The sequence below is a fragment of the Lathamus discolor genome, chromosome 22 (genome assembly GCF_037157495.1).
Source record: "Lathamus discolor isolate bLatDis1 chromosome 22, bLatDis1.hap1, whole genome shotgun sequence".
In the NCBI taxonomy this organism is placed as follows: domain Eukaryota; kingdom Metazoa; phylum Chordata; class Aves; order Psittaciformes; family Psittacidae; genus Lathamus; species Lathamus discolor.
The window spans coordinates 2,671,257-2,688,292 of NC_088905.1; positions in this window are offsets into that span (position 1 = coordinate 2,671,257).

Here is a 17,036-nt window from a genome sequence, read left to right on the forward strand (position 1 = left end):
GCACTCAGTTCCCTCATCCAGGTCATTGATGAAAATATTAAACAGCACCGGTCCCAGCACCGACCCCTGAGGAACTCCACTAGTCACAGACCTCCAGCTAGATTCTGCGCCATTGACCACAACTCTCTGCCTTCTTCCTTTCAACCAGTTCTCGATCCACCTCACTACTTGATCGTCAAGCCCACACTTCTTTAGCTTATCTGTGAGGATGCTGTGGGAGACAGTATCAAATGCCTTACTGAAATCAAGAAAAACTACATCTACCGCTCTACCATCATCCCTCCATCTAGTCACTTCCTCATAGAAGGCTATAAGGTTGGTCATACATGACTTCCCCCTCATAAAACCATGTTGGCTGTTCTTAATGACCCCCTCATCCTTGATATGCCTAGTGATGGAGTCAAGAATAAGTTGTTCCATCACCTTTCCAGGGGTGGAGGTAAGGCTGACCGGTCTATAATTACCCGGGTCCTCCTTCTTGCCCTTCTTATAGATTGGTGTGACCTTTGCCATCCGCCAATCCTCAGAAGAAACGACACAATGCAAATTACAGCTTTTGGGGCCTGACTCTTCCTAACATCAGAGCTCTCAAATTAATCCCAAATCATTTATTATTATTATTAACCCCAAAACAGATTTGGATCAAATTGCCCAATTTCAGATTAAAGTGAGTTTTTCCACCTGGGGTGTTCTGCTAATAGAAAAGCTAACACTGACCTTTTGCTTCCAAATGATGGTTTGGAGCGTGGCCAGGGGTGGCTCCATTTGATGTAGGATGGTAAGCTGCAATCAGGTAGACATTTTAACACAAGTCTCCTTTCCAGAGCCTTCTGGATTACCATGGGGATTGCTTGCACTGTGTCCAGCAGGCAGTGCTTTTAAAATTACTCTGATACTTACTCTCTTGTCCCTTTTCAGGCTGCTCTGAAAACAGAATCATGGAATGGTTTGGATTGGCAGGGACCTTAAAGTTCATTCAGTTCCAACCCCTGCCACGGGCAGGGACCCCTTCCACTGGAGCAGCTTGCTCCAAGCCCCTGTGTCCAACCTGGCCTTGAGCACTGCCAGGGATGGGGCAGCCACAGCTTCTCTGGGCACCCTGTGCCAGCGCCTCAGCACCCTCACAGGGAAGAACTTCCTTATATTTTAACCTGAACTTGCCAGTATTGCTGGTGTCCTAGACTATGGTAATGAAAGATACCTTCTATTGTACTGCATGTATTAAGTTTTGTACATTTGTTTCCTCTACTGAAAATTAGCAGCTCTTTATATGCAGGAGAAAAGCTTAATTAGCAGCATTGGAAAGAAAACCATCACAAACCAATACAAAGAAACCCTAAGACCTATAAAGCTCACCCAGAAGTGAATACAGAAAGACCTGTTAGGATTCCTCGGGCGGTTCTGAGCCCCTGCACGGGTACACTTGCTCTCCTAGTCATGGTTTCTCCATGCATTCCTGCCTAAGGCATGGCAAATTTAATGGTGTTTGGTTTGCTGAGTTGTTGACTCTTGGTTTTCATTCCTGCTAAGTTTCTAGTGAGGCATAAAAGAATGTTTGTGAACAAGAGTCCGTGTGTACACAACTCTGCAGCGTCTCCTTCCTCCTTCTGCCCTCGTGTAGTCACTTCAGCCAAGCCATGGATTAGTAGAAACTGAATTAGATTAAAAGGGAAACCAGGTTAAAGAAGCAAGTTTTAGCTCCCTCTTAATTGCAACTTATCTAGTGCCTGGATAATTGCTTGTAAATACCTGCTGAGTTGCCAAGCCTATGTTAAGGCTTGTCAGTCTTTAATAAATCTTAAAGACTTAAGATCCTACTCTCTGATGCTACCCATCACTTCCCAGTCCAAAGTTAGGGCAAACCAAGGCAGTAATGCTGCGCACTCCAGCTCAGCTAATCTGGCAGAATGCATCCCAGTCTTTCTAAATGTGTGAGAAGAGCTGTGCAAGAGCTCCTGAAAAGGTCATTGGTATTTTTGGAGCGATAAATCATGGAGGGAAAGATTTGCATTTTGGTTGTATAAAATCCAGGCTGGATTAGAGAGAGCATACTTTGCAGTAATATTTCTCTCCTGACTTGTTTTATTAGCTTCCTTTAAACATGTTACATTATTGCTTATAGAATTTCATTTACTTGGATTGGCAGCTTGATAAATATGTCTATTGGCGATGATTTGGATTGCTCTGGGCATTAATATTATTAAAACCTGTCACAAGGAAATGTCTGAAAGATGACTTACTGTAAAGATTACAGCATGAAATAAATCATACAATGGTATTTGTTACCGTTTATGGCCTCTTGGAGCCGAGTCAATCCCTTTTTATGTTGCATTATTTTTCAAGTTTTTATAGCCTTACATTATATATCGCTGTCAGAAATGAACAGATGGGGTGTCAAACACGAGCCTTCTGAATAATTCCCACCCTCGGGTTATTTGTATGAAGGACAAGTGTAAAACTGTGTTCTCAAGAAAAAGGAGATAGATAGAGGTGGAGAAAGTGTTGTTACAGTGAGCAAGATCCCTTTTGTCAGCAGGCACATTGTGCTTTTGATCACTACCTGGTATTTACGCTACAGGGTGGGGGCTCTGTGGAAATCTAGCAGTCTGTTGGCATAGCACAAAACCCTCACAAGTTAGACAAGTTTCCTGTTCCTTCAGCATCACTTTTATTCCTGGAATGGGAGAGAGATGTGGACGGGGTATTTCAGCAATAGCCAAACCTCAGAGGGTGTGGAGGAATACGGGAAAGTATGGATGCCTATAGGTATAGGTGTCTGTAAGTACCTCTCCAACACTTCAGGGGTGGAATTCTGGAAAGAGTCCCTGCTGAAGTACCCTAATGGCATTTCTGGAGTTTGGGATGCATAAGGAAGATGGGGAACAGGTATTTTGGACATGGAAGTTTATGAACTGATGTTAGGCAGGGAGCTCCTCCAGGAAGAGGAGATAGTCTTTTGCATTCTACTACTTGTTGTGTTTGGAAGTCCCATTTTTCTTGGTACATGCTTGAAGCCTGCTTCACAAGAGTCAAGGTGACAGGTTGGATGAAGGTTAAGCTGAGTTAAAAATTCAGGTGGAGCCCGTTGTCCATGCATGCGTCCCCCAAGCTTTCTCTCTTCAAATCTCCAGTCCCCAGAACCCTATACAAGTGCACAAAAGGTGTATCAGCATTAGTTTTGGAACATGACTCTTCTTGGTATAAAAGGGTCTGTAAACACCCCAGTACATTTTTCTGTTGCCACAGCCTGGCTCATGGAACACAGGTCTTCACTGAGACTTGCACAACCAGTAAGACTGATGGGTCATTGTGGTGGAGCAGGTATTGTAGTGATTTCTGATACAGGTCCTGCCTTCCATGGTGTGCAAAACCTGCCCAGATTTGTTCTGTACAGGCTGCATTGTCTCTTTGCATGAAAACCAAGTCTGTTTACTGGCATGGAAAGAGGAGTTTCACTTTAGGAAAGCCCACAGTAAGCAAAAGCATCCTCCATTCGGGCTTGAGGTCACTGGAGATGTTACTGTTAACTGTAACAGGACTCTTCTTCCATCAGTGATACACTTCTTGATTTGATTTTGGTTGAATTTTGTATATAGGCTCCCAGTTATTTATTTCTTGTTTCCTTCCCTTCTGGAGGGTAAAAAATACAGAATACTAGGAAGAAAAAGTCTCAGTCCTTGCCTACTTAGATAGAGAAGTGTTTCTTAACCTCAGTTTGTCTTCACGCTGGCTGGATTTGCCATCTAAACTGCCTGTGATTTTAGCCAGCCACCATTCTTTAGTCAGTTAAGCTGTAGTTTATCCCAGCTTCTCTCTGAAGCTGCCTTCCCTTGTGTTCACATGGCTCTCTTGTTTCTCTGAGGCTTACCATTACAGATCAGAGAGCCTTATCCGTTGCAGCCTCTCCCTGGGTTCCTGGCTTGTCTATGTTTCATGTGAAAATGCACCACCTCTCTCTTCCCCAGGCCCTTGTCCCACATCTATCATCAAGCTTGCATAAGAGTTTTAGGGATTCCCAGTCACTGTGTAAAGCACAGTTGTACTGCACACTGTAACTGGAGTTGCACCCACCTGTGCATACTAATCCCATTCTACGTTATACAATGGTATAATCACTGAAGGAATTTGCATGACTGATGGTGTGAGTTCTGAGTGCATAAGGAGAAGTTTCATAATTAGCTTTCCCTGTGAACTTGTGCAAACCAGTCTATTTATAATTTGGTCAGCTCCTGATTTTTAATGAGGGTGCTGAGAGGGCCTGAAGCCTCTCATGCATTTTGTATTTTAATTACCCACAGTAATTCTGACAATTACACCAATGGCATAAATCACATCATAATGACCCATTAGAAATAACACACCCATATTTAATGATTGGATGGGGATTTAAATTAAACGGATATGCAATGGCTTAACATGAAGCCAGTGGTAAGTTTTGAAGGCTTCCAGATCTTTTCCTTGAGCTGTGAAGAAACTTTGTGCAAAATCTCTTTCACAGGCTGAGCCCTGAGTTCTGATTTCCTTAGCAGGGAATTGCTTTTCATGGGATGAAATCCATTCCTGTGTGCCAGGCTAGAACTGGTCTTCTCCATGACTTGAGTCTTGGTCACTAATTGGCCATTCTGCTCTCTTGGAGTCCAGGAGAATTTAGGATGTCACTTACTCACAAGCATCCCTGGATGTCATGCAAGAATAACAGCATTGGGTTTTAGCCAGCAACTTGTGTTTTAGTGGGGATAGCATAGAGCTACAGCTCACTTCTATCTGGCAGACAGCTTTTGTTACACTGTCCGTGGTTTAATGAAGTGTAAATTTATCTACCTTGTGTGTGGTGCTTAATGCTTTTCTTACCATTAACTGTTGTTGAGGAGGGCAATTAGTAAAGGATGGTCAGCATCACATTGCTTACACAGCACTGTCTTCTCTGGTTCTTTCTTGGGCAGTGTTACCATGTGCTACCTCTTACAGAGACCTGAAACAACAGGGCTGGGCTGGGTCTGCAGGTAAGGCCCCTGAGGAACAGTCTGCACAAAGATACCACGAATTCAGCCAAGGCTGTACTACCCAGTGCAGTCTATTGTTCAGCGGGGTCCTGGGTCCCCGGGTTTGACCCTTAGTGAAAATCACTTCTAAGATCTTGAGTAAGCCAAGTTCTGCTCTTTCAATTATTGTGCTATTAATAACGTCACAATAAGTGGGTGGAAGTTGCTAATGGCTCTAAGCTACAAATGATCCCAAATGTTCCCAGTCTCTACTCTCCTGGAAACCTTGACAGATTGGGAGTGCTTAGTAAAATATTGTAACACTCAACACGCATTTACTAGACAGCGATCCGTCCCATGACGGCTTCCAGATGTGCGAGTGTGTGCAGTTTCATCAGTCAAGAACACATTCTGTTGCCCTCTGCAGATCCCCCATCAGGCTGTTCAGGAATGCTGCTCGTAATTAAATTAACCCACTAACTAGCCATGCAAATTTTGATAAGCACTGACCAAAAAAAACAAAACCAGGGAACTGTTGAGATGCTCACAAACTGACAAGGTTGTCTTCAGAGATTATTTATCATTATGAGAAGATTTGTTTTTTCCTTTCCTGTTTGCCAAATTCTGCTTTGTCCCTTCATACATGACAACTGTTTCAAGGGTTTAATCTAATAATTAGGAACTGAGTTTTGCCACCCTTACTCAAGCTGTCTGCTGTCTTCCTCTCTGAACAGCCTTTCTGGAATCAAAGCAAGCCTCTGCTCTGTGGGGAGCAGGATCAGGCTTTGGGTTTTAAAATACAACCTGTGCCCAGCCAAGGGAGTAGTGAGAGAATGAAAACACGCACATGCACTTGTCCGTGCCAGGGAGAAGAAGCTGTGTCTCTTCCGTCCCTCCTGTGACCTCGCAAGGGGAGAGGGAGGCTTCAGCAGAGATTTCACAGGGGATGTTCTGAATAACGAGCTGTTGTTTTCTGTCAGAAACAATGGCTCATAGCTCTGACACATGACATCTGCCTGCAGAAGTAGGATCCAGCTTCCCCACGATAACTGGGCTATGTTAATTTGCAAAAGTGGTGGAGTTATTACACCTGGTTTCTGTCTGTGGCTGAACGACGTGTCTTTACACAGTGAAGTGTTAGCTCAGGGAGGTGATTTGGATGGAGGTTGAATGTGGAAATGGAGAGCAGGCAACAAAAGCAGATGATGACTTTTCTTATGTGTCACTCGGAGGTTTCTTCAGTGAAGTAGATCCTAATGCGTCTGGATCAGTGTTCAGACACTTCAGTCCATTTACCCTATGCAGTCTGAACTTCTCCAGTGCTGCCAACTCTTCAGACTTTGCCACGCAGGTATCAGGAGTTCTTCTCAAGGCATCATCACCTGGAATCCTGTCATTAGAGAATCTTGGCTCCGTTTTGAAGTGTGGTGTCAGACAGTGCCTATTAGATGAGGATTCAGCCTTTCTATTTGTGTGTTGTGTAAGTCCCAATGCTGCATCTCTCCTTCCATGCTGTTTTCTCAATTCAACTTGGTTTACCTTTATTGTTCTTGTTTACAACTCTAAATAAAGCAGGAGTCCCTAAACTTAGTGGGGGAGTGTAAGTATCGCGGCAATATAGATGATAAGCGCAGTCTATTTTTATTTGAGTGTATTCTGTACGAGCAGGCTGACTTCACTGGGATTACATGTGCATTGCTTAGGGGCAGATTTGGTTCAGTGGATGTAATTAAGAAAAATTTAACTACTCATTTTTAAGAATGGTTCTACTTATAGCCTGGCGTAGTTGTTAATTATTGGATGGAATACTCTACATTACAATATTTTGCAATGACACATAATACCTCTCTGTGTCAATTAATTAAGCCTCAGAGTTCCTTGTGAGGTAGGGAAAGCACTTTGATGCATTGTGATTGGAGTGATATAATCCATGGTGATGAATAAGCCAAGCCCAGACAAGCACCATATTCTTACAATGTGGGCCTGGGAGTGAGCAAAGGGGCTTTGTAGCAGCCTTCAGAGGCAATGTTCATTGTGTGTGTGAAACTCCACTCCTCCCTAAAGGAAAAGGTTAACATATGTGTGGATCTGGGAGCCAGTCAAAAAACAATGAGAGGATTCCCTGATGGGATGTGAACCGAACAGCCCACATGCCAAGAGTTAAATGATCCCCAAGGCTGCGGTACAGAGACAGGGGAAGGATGTCAGGGTGTTTGTGCTGATGGGCTGGGGCATTCCAGCTCCTGGAGCAACCTGGTGCAGGTCCCGCCGGTGTTTGCTCCCTGGAGACTTTTGTGCATGGATTTCTCATGTGGGGGTTCCTGGGGACCAATGGTACAACTCTTCCAGGCCTTGCTTGTCCCAAGCTGCTTTGTGAGTACACTTCTACCCCTTTCTCTCTCTCTGGGCAAGATTTAGGACGCAGAAATAAGCTCTGATTCCTGCAGATTTACTGCTGTTCTCTAGTTAGGGTGCAGAAGGCAAACCAAATGAGCACAGACCTTGATGCGTGCACGTGGCATTACGACTCGTTGTAGCCACATTTTCCCATGACAAGGAGTGGAAGAGCTGATGTCGGAAGACGGCAGGCGAGGGATTCAACAAAGCTTTAGGGCTTTCAAAGGCATTATGAAGAATTTAAAGATAGCTTGTCAGCGGGAAGTTGTTGGCAGCTAACAATTTGATAGAAAGACTTCCACTCCTGCCTTCTAATGCTATAGACAACTGTTAATCACTTATGTTAGTCCTCAAATGAAGTTTGAAACATCTTGGATGTGTCTGACCATCTCTCAGTGTAGCTGAGAGCTACGTTCCCTACTTTGATTCATAGTAACATGAATGACTGGTTTATATCAGATCACGGCTGTGCCAACAGGCAAAAAAGAAATGTTTTATTATGTTGCAGCACTCTCAGTTTGAGCCTGCTACATTTGGATGATGCAGAAGGTATTGAACTGGGGCTACTTGTAGTATAAACCCAAGTTTTGTTCTGAGTTTAATGGTGGGCTCTTGTAATAGGCTCAGTTTGCCTGTGGGTTGGGCACTGATTACACCAGTGGCTTATGTGCCGGATGGTGTGGAAGAGGGTTTTGAAATGTTCAGCCGTTAGGACCACAGTCACAGAAATGCCCACAGTCCAGAGTACCTGGTGCTCTGTAGGTCAGCTCCACTCCTACAGTCTTGTGCTATTTTGCCATCCTATTCAGTGCAGTGTGAGTGGTAAGGACCTCAAATGAGAACACGATGCAGGAAAGGTAACACAGACATGGCAATGCAGAGCATCATGTGAATCCAACTGTTTCCTTTCCTGATGGATGCAGAGCTAGCAGAGATAACTGTGCACCCACAGCACAGTCAGTTTGTGAACCACCTAACCTGCTAATGGCTGAAGTGACTGTAGCTCAATCAGAGACTATTTCTGTCGCTCTGGGTGCTAGATTGTGTCAGTGCCCTCATCCTCAAACTCCTCCAGGTCTAGTGCAGGATGATTTATGGGTCTCTGAGGAAAATCAAAATTCCATAAGAATCATTTGCAGAGTATATGGCAGAAGGAGCCCTGAACTTAAGAGTGGTTCTTGTTAAGTCAGAATATGCTTGGCTTTGGCAAGGTGGATGCCGTTATGATGAAGTGAGTTTCCTGCTGTCTTTTCTTTCTATCTCCCACTTTAGGGATCCAACAGGTGTTTCCTCCAAGGCATATATATTTCCCATAATATTAGAATGAGGAGTTGTCATTTCTGACAGGTTGTGTATATAGATGATGGCTTTATTATGATAGGGAGACATACATTGATTGATTGGTAAATGTGAGTCAAAAAAGGGAGCTTGTGAGAAGATAGTCTCTAACAGGGGGGTTGGAACTAGATGATCTTAACATCCTTTCCAACCCTGACTATTCTGTGATTCTATAACCTGCCAAAATACCTTTTAATTGCTGGCCCCAGGATTCCTTATCTGAGGAGGAGACACGTGGCCAACAGATGCAGTTAGCACAGAGTTGCTCAGACACACCGTAGAGGTTTAAAGGGGTACATGCTCCCCTTTCCCACCAGTTTTGCACTAGCTTGCTAAATTCAGCAGAGCCAGATTGAAGCTCTCCCTGCCCCTTGTCAGAGATGTCAAATTACCTTTCATTTTGCTGAATACAGTAATTCATGGAAGCTCTTTGTGGTATATTTTTCCTTCTGGTTGTGTCACTCAGCTGACATTGACGAAGGAATTCCTCACCACGCAACCCTTGTCCCCCGTACTGTCATGGTTAATGTGTGACTCATACATCCTAATTTTTCCTTGCTACTATGAGACATGGAAGCTGTGATGATGATGAAGAAGGCATCTCAGCAGCAACTGGGGATGTGGTCTCAAATAAACTGTAGCTGCCACTGCTGAGTGGTGGTTCTGTAACTGAGGAGTTCCTCTCCAGCTTAGGGGCTTTGGTGGCCAAGGACAGGAGAACGGCAGTGTCTTCCTACATGCAGCAGCAATGTCCCACTGGTGTGGTGCAGCTCCACTACAGGAAGCTGTTCTGGTAGGTGTAGGTATTTGCTTTGGGACGCTCACGTGTTTTCCTCCTTGTTCTCCTACAAATAAGCTGAAGATTCAATACCTTGGTCTGGGTGGAGGGCACAGCATTCTCTAGTTTGCTGCTGGTCATTTAGCAGTGTTATCTCAACCGATGTCTAACTTGGATTTCGTATGCAAAAGTAAGAGATGGACCCTGCCCTGGAGGGGAGAGGCTGAGCATTCGCCATTACCCTTTTTCAGGAGGGAGCCGCAGATGAAGTATCTTGACCAGGGTTGCATAGAGACTCTGTTGCAGTGGCAGGAGCTGAAGGCTCATTCCACAGCCACATTCCCTCATAATTTAGGTGGTAACCTGGGAACAGAGAAAGATCTCCAAGGTAACAAGGGATCAGAAATGCCTTCCGTGTTCATCTAAAGCAGGGCAGGCACCCTGGATCAGGAGAGGGTCTGAGCAGATGGACAAAGGAAAGTCTGATTGACATCTATTTCATTTTAGGATGGTGTCTGTTGTGCTTCCAGCCCCCTGTGTCTGTGACATTATTGATCTGGATATCTTTCAGACAGTTTGCTTTATTTATTTAACGTGTCTAATCCGTAAAAGAACAAATCCCATCTAGAAATGGCAGGTTGTGCTCAGAGCTGCCAGAGAGCTGAGAGTAGGCAACCAAATCTTGCAATGAGGTGATCAAAGATTTCATCAAAAATACAGAATGTTCAAGCTGTTCTGCCAGCTGGGAGACTTGTAGCAGGCTGGAATTCATGCTGCTTGAAATGCTGCAGCTTCCTTCCAAGCAAATAAAAGGACCCTATTGCCCAGCAACCTCCAAAATAGGATTAGTCATTACAAATGGGCAAATATCCCAATAGGACTGGAAGCTTGGCTCTGTGAATTAAAGGGTAATGTTTTGAAAAGATCTTACAGGCGGGTTTACATGAGGAAAAAAGCTTACAACTGCTCGTGTGTCCTAACTCCCCATGTGCCACTTCTGCACTGAGAGGTTTTGTGTAGCTAAACCAGCCTGTGCAAGGAGCTCTTTATGAGGATTAAGAATGTCCACAAAAGAAATTAGTGCATAATAGCTCTCACACTTCATGTTCAAGCAGTAGCTTCCATTGGAATCACATCTCTGGGACAGACAGGCCCTCGAAGGCCTGCAAGTCTAAGATGCATTTATTGGGAGTGAGTTGGGTGCTTGATAAAGTCCCAAACTGTGCTTTAGGTTTTTAAAAGTTATGTTTTTTAATTTATTTAGGTGCTTAAAGGTGCAAATCCTATGGGATTTGTCATAACACTCCAGCATTTCATTCTGTTTGGAAACCATGGGCAGATAGATGGATATATATATATATATATTTAACAGAAGGTCCTCCTTGGTGTCCATGCAAAGCACAGGGCATCTAAACACGTATCAAAATATGGTCCTCTGACTTTTACATAAGGTAGATGTTATTAAATGATAGATTTTCTGAATTTTTCACAGTCTAATCCAGATGTTTGAGAATTAATGTGATTTTTTTATTCCTTGACCTCAGGAAAATAAAAACAAAGTAAGAAATGCCAGGTATGGGCAGCTTCTTGGCCTAAGTCCTTCCATAGTGCCCTCAGAAGCTCTCACCTGTCCCTGCTGCACGCTCACTGCACTGACTGCTCTTGTTGGTCTTGTAATTGCACATTTCCGCTGCAGATTCCAGCAGTAATAGTTTTTCCAATTGTTCCTATAAAATAAGCTATAAAATAGATTGTGGTTTTAATTGTTTAGCTTCATTCTGCAGACTAATCGTTGGACTTGAGGCATGTTACATTAAATACAGCTAAAGGTTTCATTATTCAATTGAAACTAATCTAATTAGATAGAGACAATCATTTAATTTGGTTATGAATCTAATCTCTCATCAGGAAACTTCTCCCTGACAAAGTCCCTTGTTTCTCTTTGGGAAAATACCTGCCAAGGAGTGAACATTGCAGGGATATCCTGATCGCATGGATGCTGGTGGTGACTCTGGGTGTTAATGCAGTGCCGCGACAAGCCTGGCCACACTACCTACAACCCATAGGGCTCCAAACTGAGCAGTGTCCACTCCCTGCTGCGTTTTCGCAGACTAAGGAGCTAAGTTGAGAAACATGATCAAGTAGCCAGGAAAAACCCACCAGCCAAAGTCAGTGTTAAGTTCCTGACATAAACCAAGTATTGTTGCCTCTACCACAGCTTTGATGATTTATGCCAGTATATACGAATCATTCACTGATGTAGGTTACACTTGGAATCCAAATATTTAAGGGGAGATACTTCTTTATATATATATAGCATCATTCTGCCGCTAGATGTTACATAGCTAAGAAATGGGTTTAAGTCTTTGTAACTGAAGAGAAAATTAAATAGCTTATGTAACCGAATTCTGGTTTGAGTTTGGAGTTGCAGTGACCAAATTGCAGGATCACGTTTTTGTTCTGCATCTTTGGCAATCATTTTCTAAGTTAAAAGGGCTAAAAGTTCAATTTAGCATTGCTGGCTGTACAGCCCTACCCAGTTCCTGTAGCTATATGTATGCAAAGGAAGGAGAAATAAGCCAGCGTTGCACCTGGAAACATGCCACTTCCTCCTGCAGATTCTGAGTGAAGGTTCGAGGGTTCCATTAAAGAGCCCGTGACTGGAGGGTGAACGGTAACCAGTGTTGGTGACTGCTGTCACATGGGAGTGGAGTCTCCTTCAGTCCTTCAGAAAGAGAAAACCAATGCCTTTCTCTTGTTGCTGAATAGGGTGGGTGCTCTGTTCCCAGGCAAACAGAGCTGGTAGCTCAGAACTGCAGTGGAAGCAAAACCGACTTCAGCCCAGTAGAATATTTATTGCATCTCTTCCTCCCTTAATTCAGCAAAGGAGCCAAGATTTGTCCTCTTGAGAATGTGGAGTATTAATTAACTGAAGACGGGCTGAGGAATGGATGGCTCTCCTAAGTGTTCTCCCTATGCTTTATTATCATTCTAGGCTTTTAAAACAATGGGTGTGCCAAAGAAAAGATTAGAGTGAGGTAGAGACATGGATTTTAATAATAACTAGACAAAATTATATCAATATGCAGTGTACACAATCAGAGCAGAAGAGAAATTATAAGGTATATTTGAGTCAGAGGCAATTGTGACTTGAACAGATTACTTTTATCTAATATGTTTATTGCTACTTAAATATAAAGATGTATGGAACTCTATTGGTTGTATATAGAAAAGAAGTAAATAGTATGTACATATATATAAATAATGTATCTCCATTTTAGTGACACATACAGATGCTGTACTTGCTCCTTCTTTCTATCTATATATGAAAAAGAGACTCGGAGCAAAAAGGATGTTTCATCCCATCAATCACTGTCCTGCTCCCCTCCAGCATTTTTTGTTTGATCACTCACAATTGTAGTACATAGAACTACAGTCTTTCTATGGAAAATAGAGATGTGGGTATCTGTACAGCAAAACCCTCCCCATCTGCCTCTGAGGTTTTGAAGGAGGAGTGTAAACTTACATTCACAACTGGGACCCAAGGAACCTAGCCTCGGTTAATGTTAAAGGGAGGAAACAGGTAGGGAAAGGTAGAAGAATAGTTGGGAGAGCTTTCTAAAGCAAGATGATTATGAATCTATTATCTTTATTAACTTTATTACAAAGAAAAGAGAGAGAGGCTGATGTTTCTCATTTCATAGATGCCGTTGCTGATGGGACAGCAATGACTTGGCTGGACCTGTCCTATCCATCAGAATCCTTTCTCATCCCCACCCCTGCTGCTGTAGATGAAGCTATAGCGTTTTTTGCATCCTAACCACAGTGGAAATAGTTACTTGGATGGAAGGCCCTGAGTTCCCTTAACAGTCCCAGTAAGCATCATGACAGGCATAGTCTCTGCTTGGAGGTTGTAACAAAGCCCAGATCAAATGCATTTCCTGTGGCTTTAGCTTTGGCTGTGAGCGTTTTATACACAACAGACCCAGGCCGGTTCTGCACATTGCCTCCCTCATGGGGTAGGGGATTAGGTCTTACAGAACCAGAGCCACGCGGAGGGAAGCATTCCTTACCCTTGCAAGAAGGACCATTGATTCAGGTCAGTGCTAATGCCAAGGATTTGTAGTCTTTCCCATGGAAGAATTTCGGTTTTCCAGTAATGCCGTAATTATCACCCTGTCATGTCACAAAGCAAACAGGTTGGCAAACCTAGGTACCCAACTAAATAATCTGTGCCATAATCTAAACATATAATGGTAATTAAATCTGACAACTTAATAAGATACTGAGATTCAAATGTACAGTAGTAATCTACAATTAAGTAATCTTTTGTAATAGCACCCTGCCAGTTTGTGAAAATTCAGGTAGAGCACTGTGTACTGCTGCAGAGCAAAAATATTGACACAGGAGAAGGTATCCAGGCAGTGATCAACCATTCAAAGCAACCCCTACCCAACTGGGAAGGGTGCAAGAAAGGCAACAATTCATTGCAGGCATTCAGCTGCTGCCCCTCGCATGTATTCAGAGGTGCTTTTCTGTACTTGGGAAGGGCTTTTTCTGCTGGTTTGAGGGCTTACGATGCCTGATGTCTAATGAGGTTTTTGGCAGTCCATTGCCTAATCTCAGACGTGGCTGATTAGAGCAACAGTCCATCTAGGACCCTGTTGGGGTCACTGATCTCCAATGCTCATGTGCTCCTGAGCAGAGAGGATCCATTACACAGGATCTGAACTGGAAGAAGTTCCATTTCTAGCAAAATCTTTAGTGGAGTTGAGATTCCATCACTTTGATGCTATCTTCTGCAGTCAGTAGGATTGTTAACACTCAGTTCCCCAGATGCTGTGCTAGGTAGGACAGGAAAAATTTAGACATAATGGTAAGACAAGATTAGATGTGATCAAACCACAGAAAGCAGACATTAAATTGGGGCTGATTCTACTAAATCAGGTAGCTGGTGAGAACTGGGAGGAAATGAAGACACATGCTTCTAGGAACTTCTGAATTTCTCTTTCAAGTCCTTTTGGGTTTAAAATAAGTTATGGTGTATGCTTTTGCCTTCATTGCTACAGTACGTGTCCCATCTCTTCATGTACAGCCTTCCTGAAGGGAAAGGAAAAAGACATCCCCCTTCCTCAAGCACCTTCTGAGAGCAAGTGGGCTGATGGGGGGGCTTTGCACCAACTCCCCCTTGTAACTGGCACTGGTGCTCCACAGAAGGTGATTGTATTTCAGTTATGATGTCAATAAGCAGCTCCCAGGAAAGCTTTTGTTTGATCCTTTGAAGCTCTGAGTGAATGAAGTGAGCCTTGGAAAAGCAAACCAAGGCAAGAAACCTTCTAAAGATAGGAACCACTGGGGGATTTTTGCATGACAGTGATGGTTTTAGGCACAGGTAAGAGGTTTCCTGCATGTGTCAGTCTGAACCATTCTACCAGGGTTTCTTTCTTTTTTATCTTTCCTTTTCCTTTCTGCTTCTGCTCACTTCCCTCTCTCATGTTGTTACTGACTGTTCCTACAGATGCTGTTTTCCAAGCGAGAGCATTGGGGAATCAATCACAGCCATGTTATAAAAGGATCCCCATCAGTACAGAGCTGAGTAAGTTATTCTTTAGGAGCAACTTTCACAGCAGCAATATGCATGCTGCATTATTTATTTACCCCAGGCCCTTTTTAGAATTCACAGGCAGCAAGCGACAAGTGCGACATGTCCAAGGAACATTAAAAGGTTTTACTTAGATGTTAATTCACTGGCTTTGAAGGAGTCAGGATGGTTTATCAGGAGAATAAATATAACAAAGTGTTACAAAGGTCTCAGTGTGTAGCAAAACTCTGAAGCATCCGTTCAGGAGAAAGATAATGTCCTTGGGGGTCTTTTGTGCTGGACTGGACCTCGGGGGATCTGAGTCCCAGTCACATGGCCTGCCTTAATCCCACTTATCCTGACATACTTCACTAAGGTACATATACCAGAAGCTTATTTCCTTGATTTGCCTTTATTTTCAATGGAAAAAGGCTCCACCAAAGGCACTTCTGCACAGATGAAATCACACTTGCCCTTTGGCCATGCTTTCCTCTCTCAATGAATTTAAAAAGCACTAAGAGAGACTGTATGCCTAGTTTTTATGTCATGACAAAAGGGGGTGAATGAATCAAGGCCTGTTCTCTCTGTTCCAACCCTCCCCTTTCTGAACCACTGGTCATGATTCTCTCCTCCTTTTCTGGATTACGGGGGTAGCTGCTGGCTTCCTTATTTGTCCAAGTAGCTGTGGAAGAGCAGAGCCTGTTCCAAACAGTCAGTGTTGTGCAGTGCCTGCTTGGGGTGCAAGTGCCTGGGTGGGTCAGGGCACACCCCGAGGTGCAGAGTGCAGGAGTTCTACTCCAGAGCCCAAACCCCTTTGTCCTCATTCCACAGAGCTCAGCCTTTCTCACCTACATTCAGAACTGAAGTAACCCATGGACTTGTGCCATGCTGCTCTTGGCTGTCTTTAATTACAAACTGGATCTGTTGATGGGGAACACGTGTACCAGTTAACTGGCTACTGGTCCCATAGCAGTCAGTCACACCAGTGGTGTGGCTGGTACCAGTCCTGGGGGACATTTAAAGCACTGACACAAGAATATACCCATCAGATTAGCATAGCATGGTTGCTGGCATCATAACTGCCCCTGGCTTGCTCAGGCTTTGCTTGCTTGCTTTTCCATGCAATGCTTGGAAGTCCAGTATGGACTCAGCACATGTGGGGCCCTCCTCCTCCTCCCCCTGCACCCAGGTTTGCAGGTGGAACAGGGCTGGTGAGCAGCCTTGCTCTGGAGCAGGCACTAGCAATATTTTATTTATACAAAGCTCTGCTTAGTCAAAACTTGGACCTGATGAGCTGTGTCCTAGAGCAGTTAAGCCCCTCAGTGGGCTGTTCGGTCCTGGGTGCTCTATAGACCAAAACACTGAGGAGCTACTGTAAGAAAAGGCACAAAACAATAAGGTAATGATGCCTCCTCCTGAGTAGAGCTCTTGCCTTTCCCAGAGTGCTGTTTGGATATCTTGTGGTGTACTTTAGGCATTTGTTTTTGCTGTGTCCAGAAGTCTCAGGAATGTTTTGAGCTGGCTACTGAGGCCCAGCTCCTCTGAGAAGATATTGTGCAGTCAAGCTGACATCTTCAGACAGGCATTGCACCCCTGTGATTTCCCTCCAGGATGTGGTGTGTCAATGGAGGGGAAAACATCTGCAATCTGTTGACATGACTTGGATTTTAGTCATGTCAGATCTTTGACAAAGTAATGAATTGAGCTCAGTCCCTTAGCACGTGGATGCCTGCCCCTGATGTAGTCTTGAGCAGCACAGAAATATGTTCAGAGTTATAGGGATGGGCTACAAAGCAAAATAACCCCAAGAATTTAAAACCTGGAAGCACAAAACAGCTAAACAAAACCAGCTGGAGCTTTCTTGTGATTGAATAAGCTCTCCGTGAGTCCCTGTGGTAGACCTTGGTCTAGACAAATGCTTGCTGCTTTGCCTATCTCTAGAAACGAGCAGAGAGGGGTA